The sequence below is a fragment of the Tamandua tetradactyla genome, chromosome 1, assembly GCF_023851605.1.
Source record: "Tamandua tetradactyla isolate mTamTet1 chromosome 1, mTamTet1.pri, whole genome shotgun sequence".
Classification (NCBI taxonomy): Eukaryota; Metazoa; Chordata; class Mammalia; order Pilosa; family Myrmecophagidae; genus Tamandua; species Tamandua tetradactyla.
The window spans coordinates 49,118,343-49,139,016 of NC_135327.1; the positions used below are offsets into that span (position 1 = coordinate 49,118,343).

Consider the following 20,674-nt stretch of genomic DNA (forward strand, 5'->3'; position numbering starts at 1 on the left):
AATTTATTCAACAAATCCTGATAACTGGTTTCCAGTTAACAAGGACACAGGGAGAAGGGGGCATCCTTGTTCTGCATAGAATATCAGGCTAATTACCCTTTGGTTATTTGGGTTATTTTTTGAGCCTCTACAAATTCTATTTCAGGTTCAGCCTCAGACTCTTCCTTTTCTCTCTACAAAATCTCCAACCAACCTAGGTGATTTATGCCTGGTTGATATTGGTAAAAAACAGTTTACAGTGCCTTCAAAGGTGAGTTCCTCATAAATAAAATAAATCTCCAAATGAAATACCATGACTGTTTAAGACGTGTTTTTTTCCCTGGTATATGTTTCCCAGGGAAGCTGGTACAGAAGCTTTTCATTTGTCCCTCGTGTTCAGAGTCTGTGATGTTTTTCTAGACTGGACACTGTGGAGCTGGACAGTAATCCACGAAGGAACTTCCATCAACCTCAGGGCAGACGCCTCATTTCAGGGCTGGTACGATTGTCAGACAATGAGCAGCATGGGCGGCAGTGCCGGACGGCGGGCTGTCAGGGAGCCCCGACGACCCTGGCGACTTGGGAAGTCTGGTTGTCCCCCTTGATTGCCGGATCCTCTTCTGTCTGGGGAAAAAGGGAGAGGACTCCTCAATGAAAAAGCACAGTTGCCTCCAAAGCAGCCTTGGCATTTGACTACGTTTACCTGCCTTGGTTTACAGAGGGAAACAAGGCTTCCCCTTCATTTCTGTTTCCCTGACTGCGTTTTAGGTCTCCAGTCTTCTGTGAATGTGGACCTGACCGCCGTGATTTAGGCGGAGCCTCCGGCACGCAGCAGATGGCTGGAACACCTGTTTCCCCAAGTCTCGGTTCAGAAACCCTAATGCACACTTGTTCGGGATTTCTGTGTAGGTTTTGCACATTTCCTAGAGACTATGCAGAAAGAGGAAATCCTTGTAAGCATAAAATATTATAATTTAAAAACAATATATTTATACGAACTGGTTAAATAAGTCTATCGAGTATTCGAGCATTTTAAATGACCGAAAAACTGCCTTAGCTAAGTTCTTAGAAACAGAACCTGAAATGAAGACTTGGGGGCAAATGTTGATTGAGAAAGGGTGTTTAGGGAGAAGCTGTAAGGAACTGATGGAAGAAGGAGAGGCAGGGGAGGGCCGGGGAAGAAGCCAAAAAGGAATGTGGGCTTAGATGGACTCTAGCTTCCGCCTGATCTCACCAGAAAGTTCTGGAACGTGAAGGGCCCCACAGCGTTGCTCTCTTTGAGGTCAGGGGCTGTTCATCAGTTATACCTCTGGGTATATCCAGAAGGGCTCTCAAGAGGGCACGGCTCCTCAAAAACCTTTAGCAGCGGGCACTCCCAGCAGCTGGGAGACGAGCACATCAAGCTGGAAACTGCGTCTGGGTGGGGCCACAAGCCATGGTAAAACTAAGTGTTTTACACTGGGACCTATACACATACATGGCACACACGTAGAGCTATATAATTCAGAAGAAGTTGCCCACAGAATACTTGTTTGTTCTGCTTTTGGCTTGATTAGAATGTGTCTTTTATTCTAGTCTATCCTAATTCATTAAAAATACTATTTATGGCCCAGGGTTAGGTGGTGACTTACAGTTGGAAAAACAATGTGTTATGTCTAAATGCTGTTCCATACTATTTAAAAGCTAATAATGTTGAAGTGAATTAGTAAAATTTTTAATCTTAGTAGGTTTTTCAGCAATGCCTCCAAAATCATGTAACTGGAACCACCCAACCCGGGACCTTCTTATTTACAATTATGCCAGGGACAAACAGGCATTCCCCAGGAACATCCCAGGAAAAGCAGGATGCATATTCATGTTGCAAGAAGTCCCTGGATATACTTGCCAGCACACATCTATTGCGCACTGACCGTGTACTTTAAACTGGCGTTTAAAATCTGAACCAAGACGAATGGTCTCTGCTGGTGCAGGAACACACGTGAATCAAATAATCCCACAAACAAAGGGAAGATAGCAACTGGCAATGCATCCTCTGAAGGAGATGTTTCCACAAGAGGTTTGTCAAGGTCAGAGGATGCTTCCAGAGGGCGTGCTGCTTGAGCCCCAACGAGATCTACAGAAAGGCACAAATCTGACCAGGTCAGAGGAGGAGGAAGGGCCACTCTAACTTGAAATAACAGCCTTGCCTTACAAAATAGTGTGGGCAAGAGGGATTGGAAGGCACGTCTGGGTCATTTATTTTATTCACAAGTTTTTATTCAATAGCGGTGTTGTAAGAGTTGGATTTTATCAGTGAACATAGCAGATGAAGTCCTTGTTCTCAGATGTTGGGGTATGTATGCGGAGTGGTCAACATTTAATAAAATGGGAAATAAACAAATAGATGACATAATTTCATATAGTGATAAGTGTCATGAAGAAAATAAAATAGGGTCATGTGATAGACAATGACTACATGGTTAGAGAAGAATGTACCAGAAAAGGGATATTTGAATGAGTCAGAACACTGAGAGGCCAGGGAAACCTTGATGCAGAGCAGGCTAGGCAGTGAGAAAAATCAGCACAAAGGCCCTGGGGTAGAGTAAGCCCATGAGTTTCAGGGTCTGAAAGAAGAGCAGTGTTGCTCAGACATCAGGGTGAAGCAGAGTGCGCTGAAACCAGGCCAGAGAGGGTAGGTTAAGACTAGGTCAGGTCATGTGGAGACTTCAAGATATGTTGAGGATTTTGCAGCAATTCATACATCCGGTAAACCAGATAAGCTCAGTGAAGTGCTAGAATCTTCAAAAATATGGCAACAGCCTGGTGGTTTTTGATAATATCTGACTATTGTACTCAAAGTGTATTGCGAAGTCATGGAAGGGTTTCAGTAGGAAAGTGGCAGGTTGGAATTTGTGTTTTCACAAAGAAGATGGGGAGTAGTGCAGAGAGTAGAACCAAGAGAAAGAGATAAGGATTATAAGATTTGGGATGAAGGTAGTATCATTGAAGAAAGACAGAATTGGATGAACTAAGGATATATTCTGCAGGTAGAGCAGACCCAATGTTGGGATAAAGAGAGAAATCAATACTAGCAACCAAGTTTTGACCTTATCATGTTTGAGATTGGGGAAAGATTAAATACATTGAATGTGGTTGATCACCAACATTTAGGGAGTGAGTAGAAGAGCAAGAACTAGCAAAGAAGATAGAGGTATAAACAAGCAAAGTAACAGACAAATTGATGAAACTCAAGGACAGTTTAGTAGAACCAAGATCAACCCTTTATATCTGAAGGCACTGGAAAATAAAGCAGAAATATGATGCCAAAGAATCCAGAAAATGGGAGTGTTTCTAGAGAAAAAGAAATGAGACCTATCTTGAGAGCAACCGAGACATCAAAGAAAATGAGGACCAAATAGTGACCACTGGAAATGGCAATGGAAAATACTTCTCAACAATGAAAAGATCTGTTTCACTGATGTTTTGGTGACGAAATGATGGCTGAAGTCCCTAGGACTGTAGACAATATTATTTTAGAAGAATTGTTGTGAGAGGAGAGAGAGGGCAGATAGCTGGAAGTTATGGGGCCAAGGGAAGAATTTTTTTTTTCATGTAGCAGAAAGTAGGGCATGTTGCATAGCAAAATGAATAAACCAAGAGACAGAGAGAGAGAGAGAAGGGGGTGGGGGGAGGGAGAAAGAGGGAGAGAGAATGATGATGCTCCAGCCTAAAGCAGTGTTTTTCAACTTTATGTGCAAGAGGACCCCGGGGAGAGCTTACCAAAATATAGGGTTTCTACCTTGAGTCTGATGCTTTTTTTATCCAGGGTATGGACAGATGAGTACAAAATTATGGATAAATAATAAATAAATAATAGGGAGGATAAGGGGTAATATAAATTGGGTATTGGAAATATTCATGGTCAATGAGAGGGAGGGGTAAGGGATATGGAATATGTGAGCTTTTTCTTTTCCTTTCTTTTTCTGGAGTGATGCATATGTTCTATAAAATGATCATGGTGATGAATACATAACTATATGATGATGTCGTGAGCCATTAATTGTACATGATGTATGGATTGTGTGCATGAAAATTTGTTAATAAAAATATCAATATATTAAACCATATATATATGCTTTATATATAACCATATATATAAAATCACACATATAACATATATATATAACATATAGATATATATGGTTTCTGATTCAGTAGGTCTGGGGCAGGGCCCTAGAATTTGCATTTTTAGGAAGTTTCTGGTTGATGCAGATTCTGTGGGCCCAGGGACCACACTTTGCTGTTACTGCTACAACAAAAGGAGGAAATGATGACCTTGAGAAGGACAGAGAGGTTTAGATGCACAGAATATAGATTTTTCTTTCTTGGCTTTGCCCTCTTGAGACCATTAAGGGACAAATCCTTAAACCGGCTTAAATGGGATGTTTTGTTGCATGATTACAGAAACTGTAGATTCTGGACTAACAGGGAGAGTACTGATTTTAAACATTTGCACCCATTGTCTTTATAACTACATCTGTTCTTCTCAGACCTCTTTCCATGTTGGATATAGAACATGAGGTCAGTTGAGCATTTTACACCAGCTCAGTTCATCCTCAGCCATATGAAATTCCTCTTTTCTTTTTTTTTGCCCACCTCTCACCTCTCTTTCACACCTCTTTCAGATGCCTGTAAGGTCCTAATTTTCTCTTCGGGTAGCAATTTGCAGCAGGTGTAGTGATTTGGGTGACAGGCTCAGTGAGACCTGAGTGGAGCTCTGGGGACACAGACCTCATCAGCTTGTCAGTGGAGATTCCAGCATTGGCCACGCATTAATGTTTTGCAGCAATTCACACATCAGAGAAAGCAGACCCCTGGAAAGCAGGCTCCTGGTAAGCTCACTGAAGTGCTAGAAGTTTCAAAAACATGGCAATAGCCCAGTGGTTTTTGACAGAATCTGAATATTGCCTTCTCAATCCACCATAGGAGATTACGTTAGCTAGGAAAAAAAAATAAACACAGTAAACCTGTGATGTGCAAAGAAAAATGTCAAAATTTTCACACTTTAAAACTTATCTCATCAGGCAACAGGCTTTTTTAGAAGAAAAATCAGCAACTTTCAGCTAAAAAAAAAACTCTGCCGCTATACAAGCTGCATCTGTTCTGGCATCTTCTGACAGATCTGCTTGAGTTGAAGTTCCCAATGTGTTACAGGCAGATTCAAGTTCCTTCAGGGTCTACGAGTGTGGAGTGCACCAAACACTCAACCGCAGTGAACTCAAGTGGAAATGAAGGGAAATCCGTTTGGAAAACTTTCCCCCCTTCCTCTCCCCCAGTCTTTGATGTGAAGAAAGAAGCTCAGCTTCCAGTGTGGTGATAATGGATTTTCTTATCCTGTCAGAGTCTTCATCATATCATCCAATTGAGCCTTAATCCTTCCTACTTTCTTTACTCCCTGACATAGGCTCAGAGCTCTAACTTTAGGGACCTACATGGTTGGAACCAGTGTTAGAAGTAGAACAGCCTAACAAAATGTGTCATGTAAAATAATAACAAATAGACAAAAGCTTGAGGAAGAGGTGCATGGGGAATAAAAGTTATGAAGTTTGTTTTATAGTACTAGGAAGTCCATCCCAAACATTTTTTTTTAGAAAAGAGACAAAGTATGAATAATAATAATTAATTATTTACAGAGTTTTAAATAGAATGACAACATCTATTTGACTATGAATTATAAAATATCTGTTTTAATTATAAAATGTATTTCTCTTATACAGTAATTATATTTATACTGATTCATATCAATCATATTAAAATCAATTGTAAGATGCATTTGTCTATACAATAATATTAAAGAAAACAACTTTCAAAAGTACTTAAAATCCATCTGATGTATGCTGAAGATGAGACCTAAGTCATGATCCTGAGTTTATCATTTGAGACCCTTCATTAATTTTCCCAGTTAATTCACAGTTAATCCCTGGCATAATGAAATAGATAATTGGCTTTATGGAGTAAAGTATTTGGAAGACAAGTTTTAGTTCTTTCCCCAAATCTTGATCCACAAAATTTCTAAGATCAAAATACCAGGGAGATTGAGCGGACCAATTAAAACAAAAACAAATTTGAAAGTTCTTTGAAAGTCATTAAGTCCAGTGCAAACTCAGATATTTACCCTTGAGTACTTACTATGTTGAGAAACTGAGCAAGACACTGAGAGCTATTTGGAGAAATGTGAGGCCAGGACCCCAGGGAGCTTGTAATCCAGTTCACCAGGACACATGATGCCACTGCATGGACAATGAATGTTAAAGTCCTTCAGTGGTAGGGGAAGTCCCAAAACCAGCTTCATGGGGGAAGTGGGATTTCCAAAGCATCACTTAAAAGGGCCAAGAGAAAGAGCTAGGGCTACTTGTCAGATGGGTAAAAGGCAAGGCAGAGAAAAATTTGTAGAATGTTAGAAGCTAGAAGAGAATTTATAGGCCAGAAATTATAACAGATTCTGTTAGAGAACAGAACCCAACTCCCTCATTATAACTGAGAGGAAATTAGGATCCAAAAGGCTAAGTTATGTGCCCAACAACTAATTTGTGTCAAAAACAAAGTGATCCAACTTCAAAACCTATTCTCATGATCAATTTTGTATTTCCAAGAGTTCCCTTACTTTTTAGTGGTTATTTCTGCTCGTCATTGCATGGTAGGCTGGTTTGCAGCAGGAGTGGCAAATAGGTTTAATCTCAGGTGTTCTTTGTGTCTGATGGGTAGTAGCAGGATCACTAGATCACTTGTTAAGGATTCTGAGGCAGCATCTGAACTTAGGGTTCAGGGAGTAAGGTCCATGCTTGATTTTCAATGTCTGGTGTACGAGGACTGGTGTGGTGGCGGCACAGGTATCTGAATTTACTGTGTCCATTGTGTGTTTCATCGGCTTTCTACTTTGTGGATAGCCTGTAGTCATGAATTATTTTATTTAAAATGGATGCTTGAGTATGAGGACACATGAAGAACCTTTATCATTATCCAATTCACAATCAGAGTTATTGGGAATGACATCCTAGCATGTCCAGCAGCTGAAAACAGAATTATGTTCTTCTCTCCCTTTTATGATTCTTGATCAACAGATGTCACCTGAAGATAAACAGGGCACATGAGTCTCCCACTCCCTTTCCCCATTAGCCCCCACATAAAGCAAATGCTTGCATTGTTGAATGCACATAGAAGGATAATCTGCTGAAAGTAATTTCTGTCTTGTCTTTGCTGGGAGGGAAAAGAGGAAATAAATTTAACTCTGCCTCCCTACACCACATCCCTCAAGAACCTACAAGACCTTGCACTAGTAGAGAGTTGGCTTCTTTGGGCTTCAGGAAACAAGTTGAAGAAAACCTCCACATAGATCTCTGTTGGGAAGGTTAGGCTTATTAAGAATTAAGCTGACTTTGCTAGAGACAGAGGGGTGTAAGTTGAGAAGCTATGGTATATTGAAAAAGAAAAAGACCACCACTGTTTACACCTGTATCCATACCCTTTGCAAAGTGAGTCTGCATTTACTTACCCACCTCTGAAATCTAGCCTGGATTGTGTGATTTTCTTTGACCAATAGAATGACAGAGAAGTGGCCATGAGACAGTCCCAAACTTAGTCCTCAGGGGAGGCTTTGGATGACACTACCTATTCTTTTGGTGTTCCTGTCACTGCCTATGAACAAGCCTGGGAAGCCTGCTGGAAGATGAGGGAAAACTTCCCACACAAGGAAAGATGAGTCATTCCATTGGCTAAGACACCAGAGATGTGAGGGAGCTCAACCAAGAACAGCAGTCTCCTGCCTGATCTCCAGGTGCCCAGTAGATATGTGAGGGAACCCAGCCAAGGACAGAAGAACTTCCCAGCTGGGCCCAGCCCAACTTGCCAACCCACAGACCTGAGATTAAATAAATGGTTGCTGTTTTAGGATGCTACATGTTGGTTCAGTTTCTCATGAAGAAGTAGCTAACTGATACGGAGTTGAAAAGGGGGATGTCATGGTCAGGTTCATGTGTCAACTTGGCCAGGTGGTGGTACCTGTTTGTCTGGTTGGGCGAGTGCTGGCCTGTCTGTTGCTATGAGGACATCTCATAGAATTAAATCATGATCACGTTGGCTGCATCCACAACTGATTCCATTTGTAATCAGCCAAGGGGAGTGTCTTCTGCAATGAGTGATGCTTAATCTAATCACCAGAAGCCTTTCAAGGAGGATTTGGAAAAGGCAGGCTCTCTTCTCTTCCTGCTTCAGCCAGTGAGCCTCTCCTGTGGAATTCATCCAGACCCTCCACTGGAATCATCAGCTTCATAGCCTACGCTACAGATTTTGGTCTCTATGTTCCCACGGTTAAGTGAGACACTTTTATAAATTTTATATTTACGAATACTTCCTGTTAATTCTGTTTCTCTAGAGAACCCTAACTAATACAGGGGTATACTGATGAAGAAAAGATAGAAAATGTCCCTGTGGTTGGGAATATGGACAAATGACAGTTGTGAAGTCCACTGGCCCCCTCTCCTATATTCCATGTATAAAAGTTCTGATTGACTGGAAAGACCATGCTATAGGCTCTTCCCCAAAAAGTCATCCTTTGGAGATGCAATTAGGGTACCTTGTAACTGACCTGATGGGCAATTTAATAGATGCCTGGTATCTGTAACCTTCTTCATAGACCTACTCTTGGGATTCAGGAGATGATTTGCTTAGACATACTGAGAGCTAAAGTGCCTGGGAGGTTATGTTCTCCTGGGATCACCAGTAGCTAATGACTGGTGGCTGAGTGTGAAAGCTTGGTTCCCTTTCCTAGTGAGGGTATGTTCCTCAGCTCCCTGAAGATCATGCTGAGGTTGAAACTCAGCAGACTTCTTACCCTTGTATGATTTTTGCTCCTTCCCTGTCCTGCCTCATCTTCTGCATTAACAGTTTCTCCTAGAGCAGGTCCCTAATAAACAACTTTCCCTTGTCTCAGGATCTTCTTATGAAGAACCCAACATAAAACAGGTGATTTTTGGAGAATGAAAAAAGCTGATCTATGAACTAACATAATTTGCATGCAGCCTTGCATACTGTGCATCAAATTATTCCGGTAAGCCATAAATAATACAATTGTACTTCTTACCTAAGGCATTCATTACTTGGGAACAAGAGTAGGTGGGTAAAGCAACTTTTTGTGGAACTGGCAAATAGTTTGTGCTCATTTCCTAAGCTCATGTTAATAAATATATCTTTAGAACATAGGCATATAGTTTAAATTTTTAATCTTCAGTCCATGATTCACACTACTTTTAAGTTGTTCCTTGCCTAAGACTTTTATTTTTGCGTGTCAAGAACTGTGGCAGGGGGGAGAAAAAAATACAAAAAATGAAAAGGAAAAGAACTGTGGGAGCATTGTAGGAAGATACCAAATTCAGGATGTGAAGATTGCAAATATTAGTAATAATATTAAAACTAAAAACAATATTAAACTTATACAGCCTTAGGTCACAATATCCAGAGCAGTAACAATGAACAAGAAAATTAGATGAAAGAATCCGAAATTATATTATTTTTCAGGAGCAGAGAGGAGCTGCTGTCTAGGAGGGTGAGATTGAAGCTGACTTCTGCTAGAACAGTCCCAATTAACTTTCCCCATTTAAATATACCCAGTGAACTCTTAAGAACATTACACTATAAATAAGATGTTTAAATTAGAGCTCATGGAAAGTGAGATGATAATGGATACGAGGAGCAGATTTAATCACAGCCCACTGTGCCTCCCCCACATCTCCCTTAGTACTTTGTATGCCAGGATATGGAAAGGAAAAAAAAACAGAGTTGAGGTCAAGATTTTATTTCCAATTACAAATAAAAAAAAAAAAGGAAAAAAAATCTCCTGTAAATGTTAATTCAAACCAAGACAAAGCTTGGTATTTACATGACACCATTGTCGTAAGCTGCCATTATCTTAGACTATTATACTCATTTTAGATACAATCCTGGGTTTTTTAGCCCTATTTTGTGGCTGTTTGCTTTTGAGTGGATATAAATTTCAGGTCCCTCTATTCTCCTCCCTATTGTACAGATGAGGGTAAGCTCTATGTTGTTCTATGGAAATCTAAGGAAATAATCAAGTAAATATTTCTAGAATTATTATCTACAGTGGTAAATGGGCAACTCGGTGAACTTGGCTCTCAATAGAATGAAATCTGCCAGATCAAATGTAAGTGTCTCTGTACAGTTGTTACAATACCTTCTGTCTACTTAGAACACAAATTGGTATCCCTCAGGTCTTACCTCATGCTCAGGAGTATGCAAGACTCTGGAGGTATATAGAACTGTTTTAAGCTGTATCCATTTTGTGAGCACATGCTGACGGTAGAACAACAATGAGTAGTTGCCAGATAGTGAATTCAGGTCTAGTCTGAGTAACAAAGGACGTGAAGGGACAGCATACTGAGGAAAGACACAAGTTTATATCTTCTGTGTCTACTTTGGGCACAGCTTGAAAGAGTTGCATGATTGCCTAGCAATGAGTGCTACAGAGGGAGAGGTGGTGGCTTGTATGCAAGCCTGGGTTGGTGAGGATCCTTCATATGGGCCTTGAAGGATGTGTTGGTTTTAGAAGAGAAAATGAGGGCATTCCATGTAAAGACAGTAGTAAGAACTACTTTGCTTGTGTGTGACATGGTAACATGGCCAATCAGAGAGGAGCAGAGAATGAATTTGTGAGGTAAGAGTAGCTGCAAAGAGAAATGAGATTTCACAGAGTTTCTTGTAAAGTAGGAGGATGCAGATGAGGAGAACTGAAGAGTTCTTGAAGACCCTCAAAGGGGAGACATGCAACCAAGTATAGTTTAGGGAAATTGTGTTTGGTGGTACTGTGAATAAAACAGAAATGGATTGGATTTGGAGACAGAAAGGACTAGTTTGGAATAATAACCAGCCTTAAAGGGAAGGGATGAGTTATTTAGAGGGGACATGAATAGGCCTGGTGACTTCCTGTCTATAGGAAATGAAGGAGTAGGATCTTAGCATATATGAAGGCAGCATACATATAATGGGAAAGCCAGACATAAATGCAATATTCTAAAGCATGGATTTTTTTCCCCTCATATTTCATTTATCTCAAATAAAACTGTCAAAAAGATAATATTTATAAAAATAAAAGTTAATGCCAAAAATTGCAATTGACAAAATAACAATATTTTGAATAAAGATAGGGTCAACATTCCGATTTTTCTTTTGACTCAGGCTCCAATATGGCTTTGCTGGCCAGAGTGCCAATAGTAAATATCCTTAATGACTAAATCATCACACATGTAATGGTACTATGGTTGGCAGAATACTGGCCCCCAAAGATGTCCTTGACCCAATCCCCAGAACCTGTGAAATGTGCCCTTATTTAGAAAAAAGGATCTTTGCATATGTAATTAAATTAAGAAATTGGCAATAATGATTATTGTGGATTAGATGAGTGGACCTTAAATCCAAAGACAATTGTCCTAATAAAAGTCACAGAGAGGAATAAACAAACACAGAGAAGAAGATCATGTGAACATGGAGGCAGAGATTGGAGTGATGTGGACACAAATCAAGGAAGCCAAGGATTGCTACCAGAAGCTAGAAGAGGCAAGGAAGATTCTCCCTTGGAGCTTCGAAAAGGAGCACGGTCCTGCCAACACTTTGGTTTTGGCCACCAGAACTGTGAGAGAATAAACTGCTATTATTTTAAGTCCCACAGTTTGTGGAAATTTGTTACAGCAGACACAGGCAACTAATACAGCATGTTGAAAGGGACTGAAAACATTGCTTCCTTCCTAAAGGATCAGTTGCTAGCATCCAGGCAAATCTTTAAAAGTAGGCAAGATTTGTCTATGGCAAATTTCTCTAGATACCTCTCATGCCTATGAGATCCCTTTTTAATTCTTTCTCCAAGTTTAATTTTTCCATTGGCACATATTTCAGACTTCTGTTACCTTTTTTTCCTCTTCCATCAAAAATCACTCTGTCTGTGAATGAAGCTGATCTGAATAGGACTAAAGTAGATTAGAATACAGTGTAAAGGATGATATGGTCCATACACTAAAACTTCAACTTCTGTGTCAGACCCACTGAAAAGATGTTTATTTGGTTAAAAATTTATATTTTGGGTAGCACATTACCTAATTTAATTTGTTCGGTCAGTTTACTTGAATACGATAAGTACATGGAATCTTGAATAGGGTGTGAGATCTTGTTGGTTTGTCCAGGTTAGTGTGATGCCCTGATATATCCCAGAGTAATTTGCAACAGTGAATAAAGTATTTGCAAAGTTGCCTTGAGGAACTGTTGAGAAAAGAAGAAATATTCAACTTTCCCATTTGGAGAATTCCTGATATTCTTGCAAGCAGTAGGGACAACCAAATAAATAGGTTGAGCCCTTGATCTTGGGGTTCATCCCTATGAAACTTATTCCTGCAAAATGATAGGCTAAACCTACTCATAATTATGCCTAAGAGTCACACCAGAGAACCTCTTTTGTTGATCAGATGTGGCCTCTTTCTCTAAACCAACTTGGCAGGTGAACTCATTGTCCTCCTGTTTAAGTGGGATATGACTCCCAGGGGTATAAATCTCCCTAGCAATGTGGGACAGAATTCCCAGGATGAGCTGGGACCTGGGATCATGAGATTGAGAAAGCCTTATTGACCAAAAGGGGGAAGAGAAAAATGAGACAAATTAAAGTTTCAGTGATTGAGAGATTTCAAACAGAGTCGAGAAGTTATTCTGGAGGTGATTCTTATGCATTATATAGATATCCCTTTTTAGTTTATGGTGTGTTAGAGTGGCTAGAGGTAAATAGCTGAACCTGTTCAACTCTGTTCCAGTAGCCTTGATTCTTTTTTTTTTTTTACATGGACAGGCACCGGGAATCGAACCTTGGTCCTCTGGCATGGCAGGCAAGCGTCCTTGCCTGCTAAGCCACCATGGCCCACCCAGCCTTGATTCTTAAAGATGATTGTACAATGATATAGCTTTTACAGTGTGACTTTGTGAAAACCTTGTGTCTGATGGTTCTGTTATCCAGGGTATGGACAGATGAGTAAAACAATATGTCTTAAAAAAATAAATAAATAAGAGGGGGGAACAGGATAAAATAAATTGGGTAGATTGGAATACTAGTGGTCAATGAGAGGGAAGAGTAAAGGACATGGGATGTATGAGTTTTTTCTTCTTTCTTTTTATTTCTTTTTCTGGAGTGATGCAAATGTTCTGAAAATGATCACAACACAACTATGTGATGATATTGTGAGCCATTGATAGTACACCATGTATGAACTTTATGTGTGTGAAGATTTATCAGTAAAAATATTTTTTAAAAATCAGTGGAATTTGAACACTGGAAAAAAAATCACTCTTTCATTTTCAATTAGAAGAAAAGTTCTGAACAGTTCAGCAGTAAAGCACGGCTCTGTCTTTGGCCAGAACCTTAGAAGTAAATCTCAGATGAGCATTTTGGGGCAGGTGATTTATGGAGGACGGAGGCCTCCCAGGAGAAAGGAGAGGGGATGAAGGATAGGGCAGGGAAGAAGGTAAGCAAAAGACGTGGGTTCATATGAAGTCTAACCTCAGCCTTATCCCACCCAGATGAATGGCATCAGAGTCTTCCCCACCCAGAACTAAAGGCTGCTTTTTGCCTTCCCCTTCATTCTTATGCTGGTTTGAAGCTATTATCTATCTAAAATACAGAAAAGCTATGTATTTTAATCCTCATTCACTATTGCTGGATGGAATCTTTTTTTGATTGTTTCCATGGAGATATGAACCACCCAAATGTGGGTGGTAAATTTTGATTAGATGGTTTCCATGGAGATGTGTCTCCACCCATTCAAGGTGGGGGTAGTTACTAGAGCCCTTTAACAGGGAAGCAAATTTGGAAAAAGCTTTAGAGCAGCCAGAGCCAGCAGTGTCAAGACAGCCAGAGACCTTTGGAGATGAAGAAGGAAAACGCCCCTGGGGGAGCTTCATGAAACAAGAAGCCAGGAGAAAAAGCTAATGGATGTGCCCTCCCGGCTGAGAGAGATACCCTGACCTTCACTGGCCTTTCTTGAGTGAGGGTAACCTCTCATGGTGCCTTAATTTTGATATTTTCATGGCCTTAGAACTTGTTAACTTGCAACTTAATAGATTCTCCTTTTTAAAAAATGTTCCAGTTCTGTTATATCACATTCTGGCAATTGAGGAACTAACACAATTCCCAAGAGCCAAGGGCAAATCTCTGGAGACATGAATAGGTGAGAACCCTTAGCAGCCAACACCAAAAGTAGAGGGATCTGACTGTACTAGTCTTGAAAAAGAGACCTGGGTAGGGCCCAGCAGCATCTGCTACCAGACTTTGCTGGGCAAAGCGGTTCCAGTTTCTTTCCAGGGCACAGGAGGTCTGTTTTATACTCATAACCTTCACCTCATTCCCCCTCACTTGTATGGATGTGAACCAGTGTTCGACCGTCCATAGGCTGAGTGACGGCCTGGGGGAAAATCTGTCTGAATAGGCTAAATAGTCACTACCTGTACATAATCAGATGTGTCTTGTAGGCATGTATGCAGAGATATGTGGGGGATGAGTCAGTTGGGAACTAGAGGAAAAGCAGTTGGATTCAGAGACTAAAGGTCACCTGTGCTACCTTCGTGGAAGACCATTAAACAAAGACCCTTTGGCTGCCATTACTGAGAGTCAAACTAGTCAATCTAATCCCAAATAGCCCTTTGCCCCAGGCTCCATGAGGACCAGTTCTCTTATAACCCTGGTTTGGAGGAACGTCCTAAAAGCGTTGCCTCTTCTATTGTCATGCTATTCTTACAATTAATTCCCGTTACTGGGGTTTACCTGGATGAGTCTCTTTATTTGACACTTTTAGTGACTAACAATGTAAAGTGATAGGCCAAATAATCTGGGAAAAAGCATTTGGACACTATGTAAATGGATGATGAGTATTACCCGCCCCCCTCATGTGAATCCATTTGTTTAGATACAAACTTTAACAATTTAACTTACAGACATTCGTTAATGGTTGAATCTTCAGGTAATCCAGAGAGATCTAATAGCCAAATTCTCTTAATCATTCAATCCAATGAGCCCATCCATTTGTTTTTGCAGAAATGTAAACTGAGCACTGGCATGTGCCATATGCTTGAGCTTCAGTGTTGGGCAAACCAGACACATTAGATGCTCTCAAAGATCCTGCAGTCTAGTGGGGAGATGAACTATTAGATAGTAACCCTACTAAGCGGTTAATTATATGCTGAAACAACAGTTTTGAAGGAGAAGAAATCCATTTATGGTTAGGCCCTAGAAGTTGAAGTTAGGGAAGACTTTCCTCTGGGGTTAAGACTTCAGCAGATGTGAAGGGTAAGTAAGTTTATAAATGGTCACGTTATAAAATTTGGATCGTGAGAACATCACCCAGTGGTGTGGGGAACAGATGAGGGAGAAGTGCAGAAGATAGGAAAACTATTGTAGCGTCCAGGAATGCAGAATAATTTCTAGGTTTCTGGCTTGCTTGGGAAAAATGGAGACACCTTTCCCTGAGATAGGAAACTCTGAAGGAGGACCAGCTTTTGATGACAGGGATGGGGTTATTTAATTTTGATCATGTTGAATTTGAGGGATCTTTGAATAAGGTGATTGAGATTGACCTTAGAGGAAAGTCCTGGTCAGAGATTAAATTTTGTGACTCATCTGTGTATATTGATATATAGGTGTTACTGGGAGTCATGGGCATGGATAGACATGCATAGGGAAATAGTTACAAGGACCATGGCTGGAGAAATGTCAGTGTTAATGGTGTTCATATGCTGATTATTCTGCAAAGAGAAATAGAGAGGCAAAGCAGTTAAGAGGAAGCCTAGGAAACCCTAACATCATGAAATGCAAGGGGACTGAAGTGTCAAAAAGAAACGGAGTGTTTGAGCCCAGAGCTGATTAAAAGTTAAATAAGATGTGACCTGAAATATGTTCATTGTATTTAGAGACAATGAGTGATGGAGAGAAAAGTCAGATTGGTTTAAGTTGGAGGAGTAGGGCAAGCAAATAAATAGAAATGAATAGAGAAAATTCTTGAAATGTTTTAGTATAAAAGGGTCTGGAGTACCATTTAAATTAATAGCAAATAATCTGAGCACCTGCCAAATGCAAATTCTTGATTAAGCCTCATGGAGAACTTCAAGTATAAAGAGGTATCTTTTCCTTCAAGAAAAATGTAATCTGATTTTGGACATAAGGCATATGCTTCTCATTAGGGTATAGAAAGAAGTCCCAAAGAAATGAAAGAAAACATTTACTGCAACTTTACAACTGTTCAGGAACATCATTTTATTTAATAAAAATAACCCTGTAGATTATATAATTAGCATATGTCTACTACAAAAGGGATGCATGTTTGATGTAAACAATTTGTATAAATAAAGATAAGGAAAAAAGGCATCACCTATCGGGCGGGCCGCGGTGGCTCAGCGGGCAAAGTGCTTGCCTGCTATGCCGGAGGACCTCGGTTCGATTCCCGGCCCCAACCCATGTAACAAAAACGGAGAAACAGAATACAATAAAAACAAGAAAATGTTTAAAGATGTTTCCCTTTCTTCCTTCCTTCCTTCTATCCTTCCTTCCTTCTCTCTGTCTTTCCTTTAAAAAAAAAAAAAAAAAAAAAAAAAAAAAAAAAAAGGCATCACCTATCACACAGTTAAAAATGCATTTTGATGTATTTCCTTTTAATAATTTTCTGTGCCAATTATTTATGTGATGTTATCCCTGCTGAACAGATAAGAAAACTAAGAATCAGAGAAATTAAATAGTTTTCACATTGCCACTCAGCTGAAGGTGGAGAAATGAGGATTAGAATGTTATTGTGTCTACCTTCAAAACTTCTTTCTTCTCCAACAATCCTGCCCAAAGGATGCATTAATAAATGTAACAATAGCTGCTAGGCAAATTCTACAAATTAACATTCGTAAGAGGGAGGAGAATGTTTGATGAGGAGTGTCAGGGAATATTTCAAACAGCAACTGGAATTGGAGCTGAGTTATGGAAGAAAAAAAGGATTTACATCAGAGGTGGGAAAACTATGGCTCTCTGACCAAATCCAGCCCACCTCCTGTTTCTGTATGGTCTGTGAGCTAAGCAGGCCATTTTGGTGTGCTAAAGCTTTAGGAATGCAATATATCAGGAATGAGTTGGCTTTTACAATAGGATTTATTAACTTAAAATTTGCGGTTCTAAAGCCATGAAAATGTCCCAATTAAGGCATTACCATGATGACGCCTGGACTCTGAAGACAGGCTGCCAGCATCCGGGATTCCTCTGTCAGGTAGCAGGGTACATGGCTGGCATCTGCTGGACCTTCACATGTAGGTTTCACTGTATTCAGCTCCCAGTTCCAGTGGCCTGCTCCCTGAGCTTCCCGGAGTCCTCTCTTAGCATCTCTGGGGCTTTTCTCTCCTAGCTCTCTCTAGGTGTTTCTCTCTGAGCTCTCTGGGCTTTTTCAGTCTTTTATACTCAGAAAGGACTATAGTAAAGGATTAAAACCCAACTTGAACGGGGTGGGTCACATCTCAATTGAAATAACCTAACCAAAAAGTCCCACCCACACTAGGTCTTTACCCACAGGAATGGATTCAAAGAACATGGCCTTTTCTGTGATCCATACCAGCTTCAAACCCCGTGCAGACACCTTTTACATTCTTAAATGTAAAATACGAAAAACACTATTAACCTTTCAGCAAGAACAAATGCTTGAACTATTTACTCTGGCCTTTTACAGAAAAAGTTGACTTCTGATTTAGAGAAATATGTGAAGGGTTGGGTCCCAGGTAAGACAATGCCATAAGCCCAAGTCTAGAGGAGGGAAACACACAGATACTCCAGGAAGGGGGGCAAGCCAACTAGGAAAGTCACATGAAAATCAATCCACTGTGCTGAGACCCTGGAACATCTTCATTGCCAGGCAAAGAATTTTGCATAATTATCTCCCCCACTAGAGTTGGAGGCTCTCTTAGGCAACAATCCTATTTTCTTACCTGTGTGTCCCCCGTGAGCCTCACACATTGCTGGCCACAGACTACTAGTTTACTTAATGCCAGCTGATAAAAGAGCATCCTGACATTTGACCGCTAGTTAGGACCAGGCTTTAATTCATCGGCAGCATCTTCTCCCTCTCCGGTTTCTCTGAGATGACCAACCATTCATCACCTATCATACAGGGACATTCACAGCCTTCCATCAAATGCACTACTGGGAGGGACACTGGAATGTGCCCTTCAGTTGTAGCAAATGGCGGAAGAACAGAGGAGAGCAAAATTCCCAGGCAACTTCTAATATTCCCGTCACCATAAGAAAAAGAGTGGCCGAGGTGAGTGTGCAACGCTGAGCTGGACTGTGCTAAGTTTAAAGTAGACGTCCAGGCCTCCGCTGAAAGGGAAGGTATTCAGTTTGTGATAAATTCTATGTGGCGCCCTAAGCCGAGCGTGGGGACCTGAATGGCATAATCAAGGCCGTGATGGATGAGCTGCTGGCGACTCCGAGACAGGCGTGCGCCTCATCCAGTCGCCGAGGACCCGAGTGTTTGTCATAATGTCACAGCACCGGCTGCTGAGTGATACCCGGGACGCAGGATCGCGTCTGGGAGGGGGACGCGCGAGGCCTGGCCGGCCCCTGCGCCCGCACCAGCGCAAGCTCGCAGGACGGCGGCGCGACATCTGCCATCCGAGAAAGACAAAATGGTGCCACGCAGGGGGAAACAGCAGGGGGCGGGGAAAGGCAGCACGTTCCCGACGCAAGACGAGGAAGAGCAGGTGCTGGGAGGAAGGCTGCTGCTGCTCCGGGGGCCCTGGCAGCCTGCCCCGCCACGGAGCCATGCTCCTGCCAGCCTCTCGGCAGAACCGAGCGGAGCCACGCGGCGCAGCATTCTGTCCCCTCACAGCCCTGCTCTCTGAAAGCCCAGCGGGCCTCCGGGAGGCCGAGATGAACACGCGGCGTCATTTGCCAAGGGAGGGAAATGCATTTCTGCCCCCTCCTTTCCCCCCACAAGATGGTTTTTTAAGATCCTTGCCCTTGTCACAAATCCTGCAGCTAAGGATCAGCTTGCCAGCTAATTCCAGATTGTTCTCCCTCTTGGCATCCTACAAGGCATTGATTTTTCTCTGTTAGCTCTCTTCTTTTGCCAAGTTTATCTCCTCCAGGCTCTCTGAGAGGGTATTTGTAACTCTGCAGTTCAGTTTCAGGAAAGTAAAAAATAAAAATTGAAAGAAAGGCAAACAATTCTCCAAAGCGGAGGTGTTTTTAAAATACTATTATGTAAATCAAGCTAACGTGTCTGCAAATGTATTAAATGGGTTGGAGGGTTACTCATGGTGAAGGATGGGTTGGTAATGGCAGAGACATTTCATTTCCCAGGCTGTGGATTTTTTTTTTATTCTTCTTTTTTTTTTTTTTTTTTTGCATGGGCAGGCTCTGGGAACCAAACCCGGGTCGGGCATGGCAGGGGAGAATTCTGCCACTGAGCCACCGTTGCCCACCCCCAAGCTGTGTTTTTAACCTTTTCTTCCATCTCTGCTCCTGTGCCCTACAAAGGGCCCTTGGTAACACTTCTGTGACAGGCAGAGGTTTGGAGGGGTCACCGCTCCACAGGGGCCTCATCAGAACTGCAGAGGGACAACACCCACTGCAGATGTCTGGTGTGGATCTCGGGGTGACATGACACTTCACCTCTTCTCAGCCGGGTTGAATTCCTTAATGTAGGCCAAACCTGTACCGAATCCGTGATGAAGAAAATCAAGGCCACCCAAACAAAACAACTCTGTCAGAGTTTCACAGTCATTTCTCAGGTCTGGGATTCAAGGTGTTAAACACAGGGAAAGCCACGACAGATCGTTTCCACCCCCACTGCTTCTTGGAAGTTGTAGGTATGTAAAGATTGCTCCTTTCTTCTAGCTTCCTTCAGAGAACTGGATAAGTGGGGCAGTAGGTCTTCAAAAGGCATCTGTTTCCTGCCTGGCCCCTTCCACATGCTGGAGGAAGCCCCAGAGAACCAGGAAGGGGACACGGAAACACGTCGGGAAGACTGTGCCTTAGGAAGCCAGCTGAAACCTCGCGAGGGTGGATATTTGTCCTCCTTGGGTTTTTTTGCTTTTTGTTTTTCTCTCAATGTTCTTATTTTTCTTTCAATGTTCTTATTTTTTATCAAGGCATGATTTTCACAATAAAATGCACAGGTTTTAACTGTAAGGACCAGCGAGTTAATACCATGGTAACCAACACCCACTGAGATGTGAAGATGCCCATCATTTCAGTAAGCTCCCTTGTGCCTTTGCCTCAGTCTGTCATCCTCATGGGAAACTGCTGATCTGCTTTCTGTCTCCAAAGATTGGTTTGCATTTCCTAGACTGTCATAAAAATGAAATCAGAGAGCATGTATTTTCTTTTGTCTGGCTTTGTTTGCATAGCATGATGTTTATGAGTTTATGGTAGATGGAATTATGCACCTCAATTTAGACATATTCTTCTTGGAAGTTGAAGGTTTGCAGAAAGATTATGCTGAAAATAGAGTTCCCATATGCCTGCCCCCATTTTTAACACTTTGCATTAGCCTGGCAGCCTTGCCACAGGTGATGAAGAAAATATTATTATAAGTATACTATTAACCATAGCTCGTAGGTTACGTTAGGGTTCACCCTCTGTGTTGTA

General features: G+C 41.4%; 1 long non-coding RNA gene across 2 annotated transcripts in view; it reads right to left on the minus strand.

Annotated features, from left to right (window-relative positions):
• Positions 1-515: 515 nt before the first annotated feature.
• The window catches only part of LOC143684275 (uncharacterized), a 59,112-nt gene continuing 38,953 nt past the window's right edge, over positions 516-20,674 (minus strand). Inside the window, exon 4 of one of the 2 annotated variants that reach the window (XR_013175949.1) lies at positions 516-603. This is a non-coding gene — a long non-coding RNA (uncharacterized LOC143684275). Of the gene's footprint in view, positions 604-4,841; positions 4,958-20,674 lie in introns of those variants that run through there. The other variant, XR_013175948.1, reaches the window with a different exon arrangement.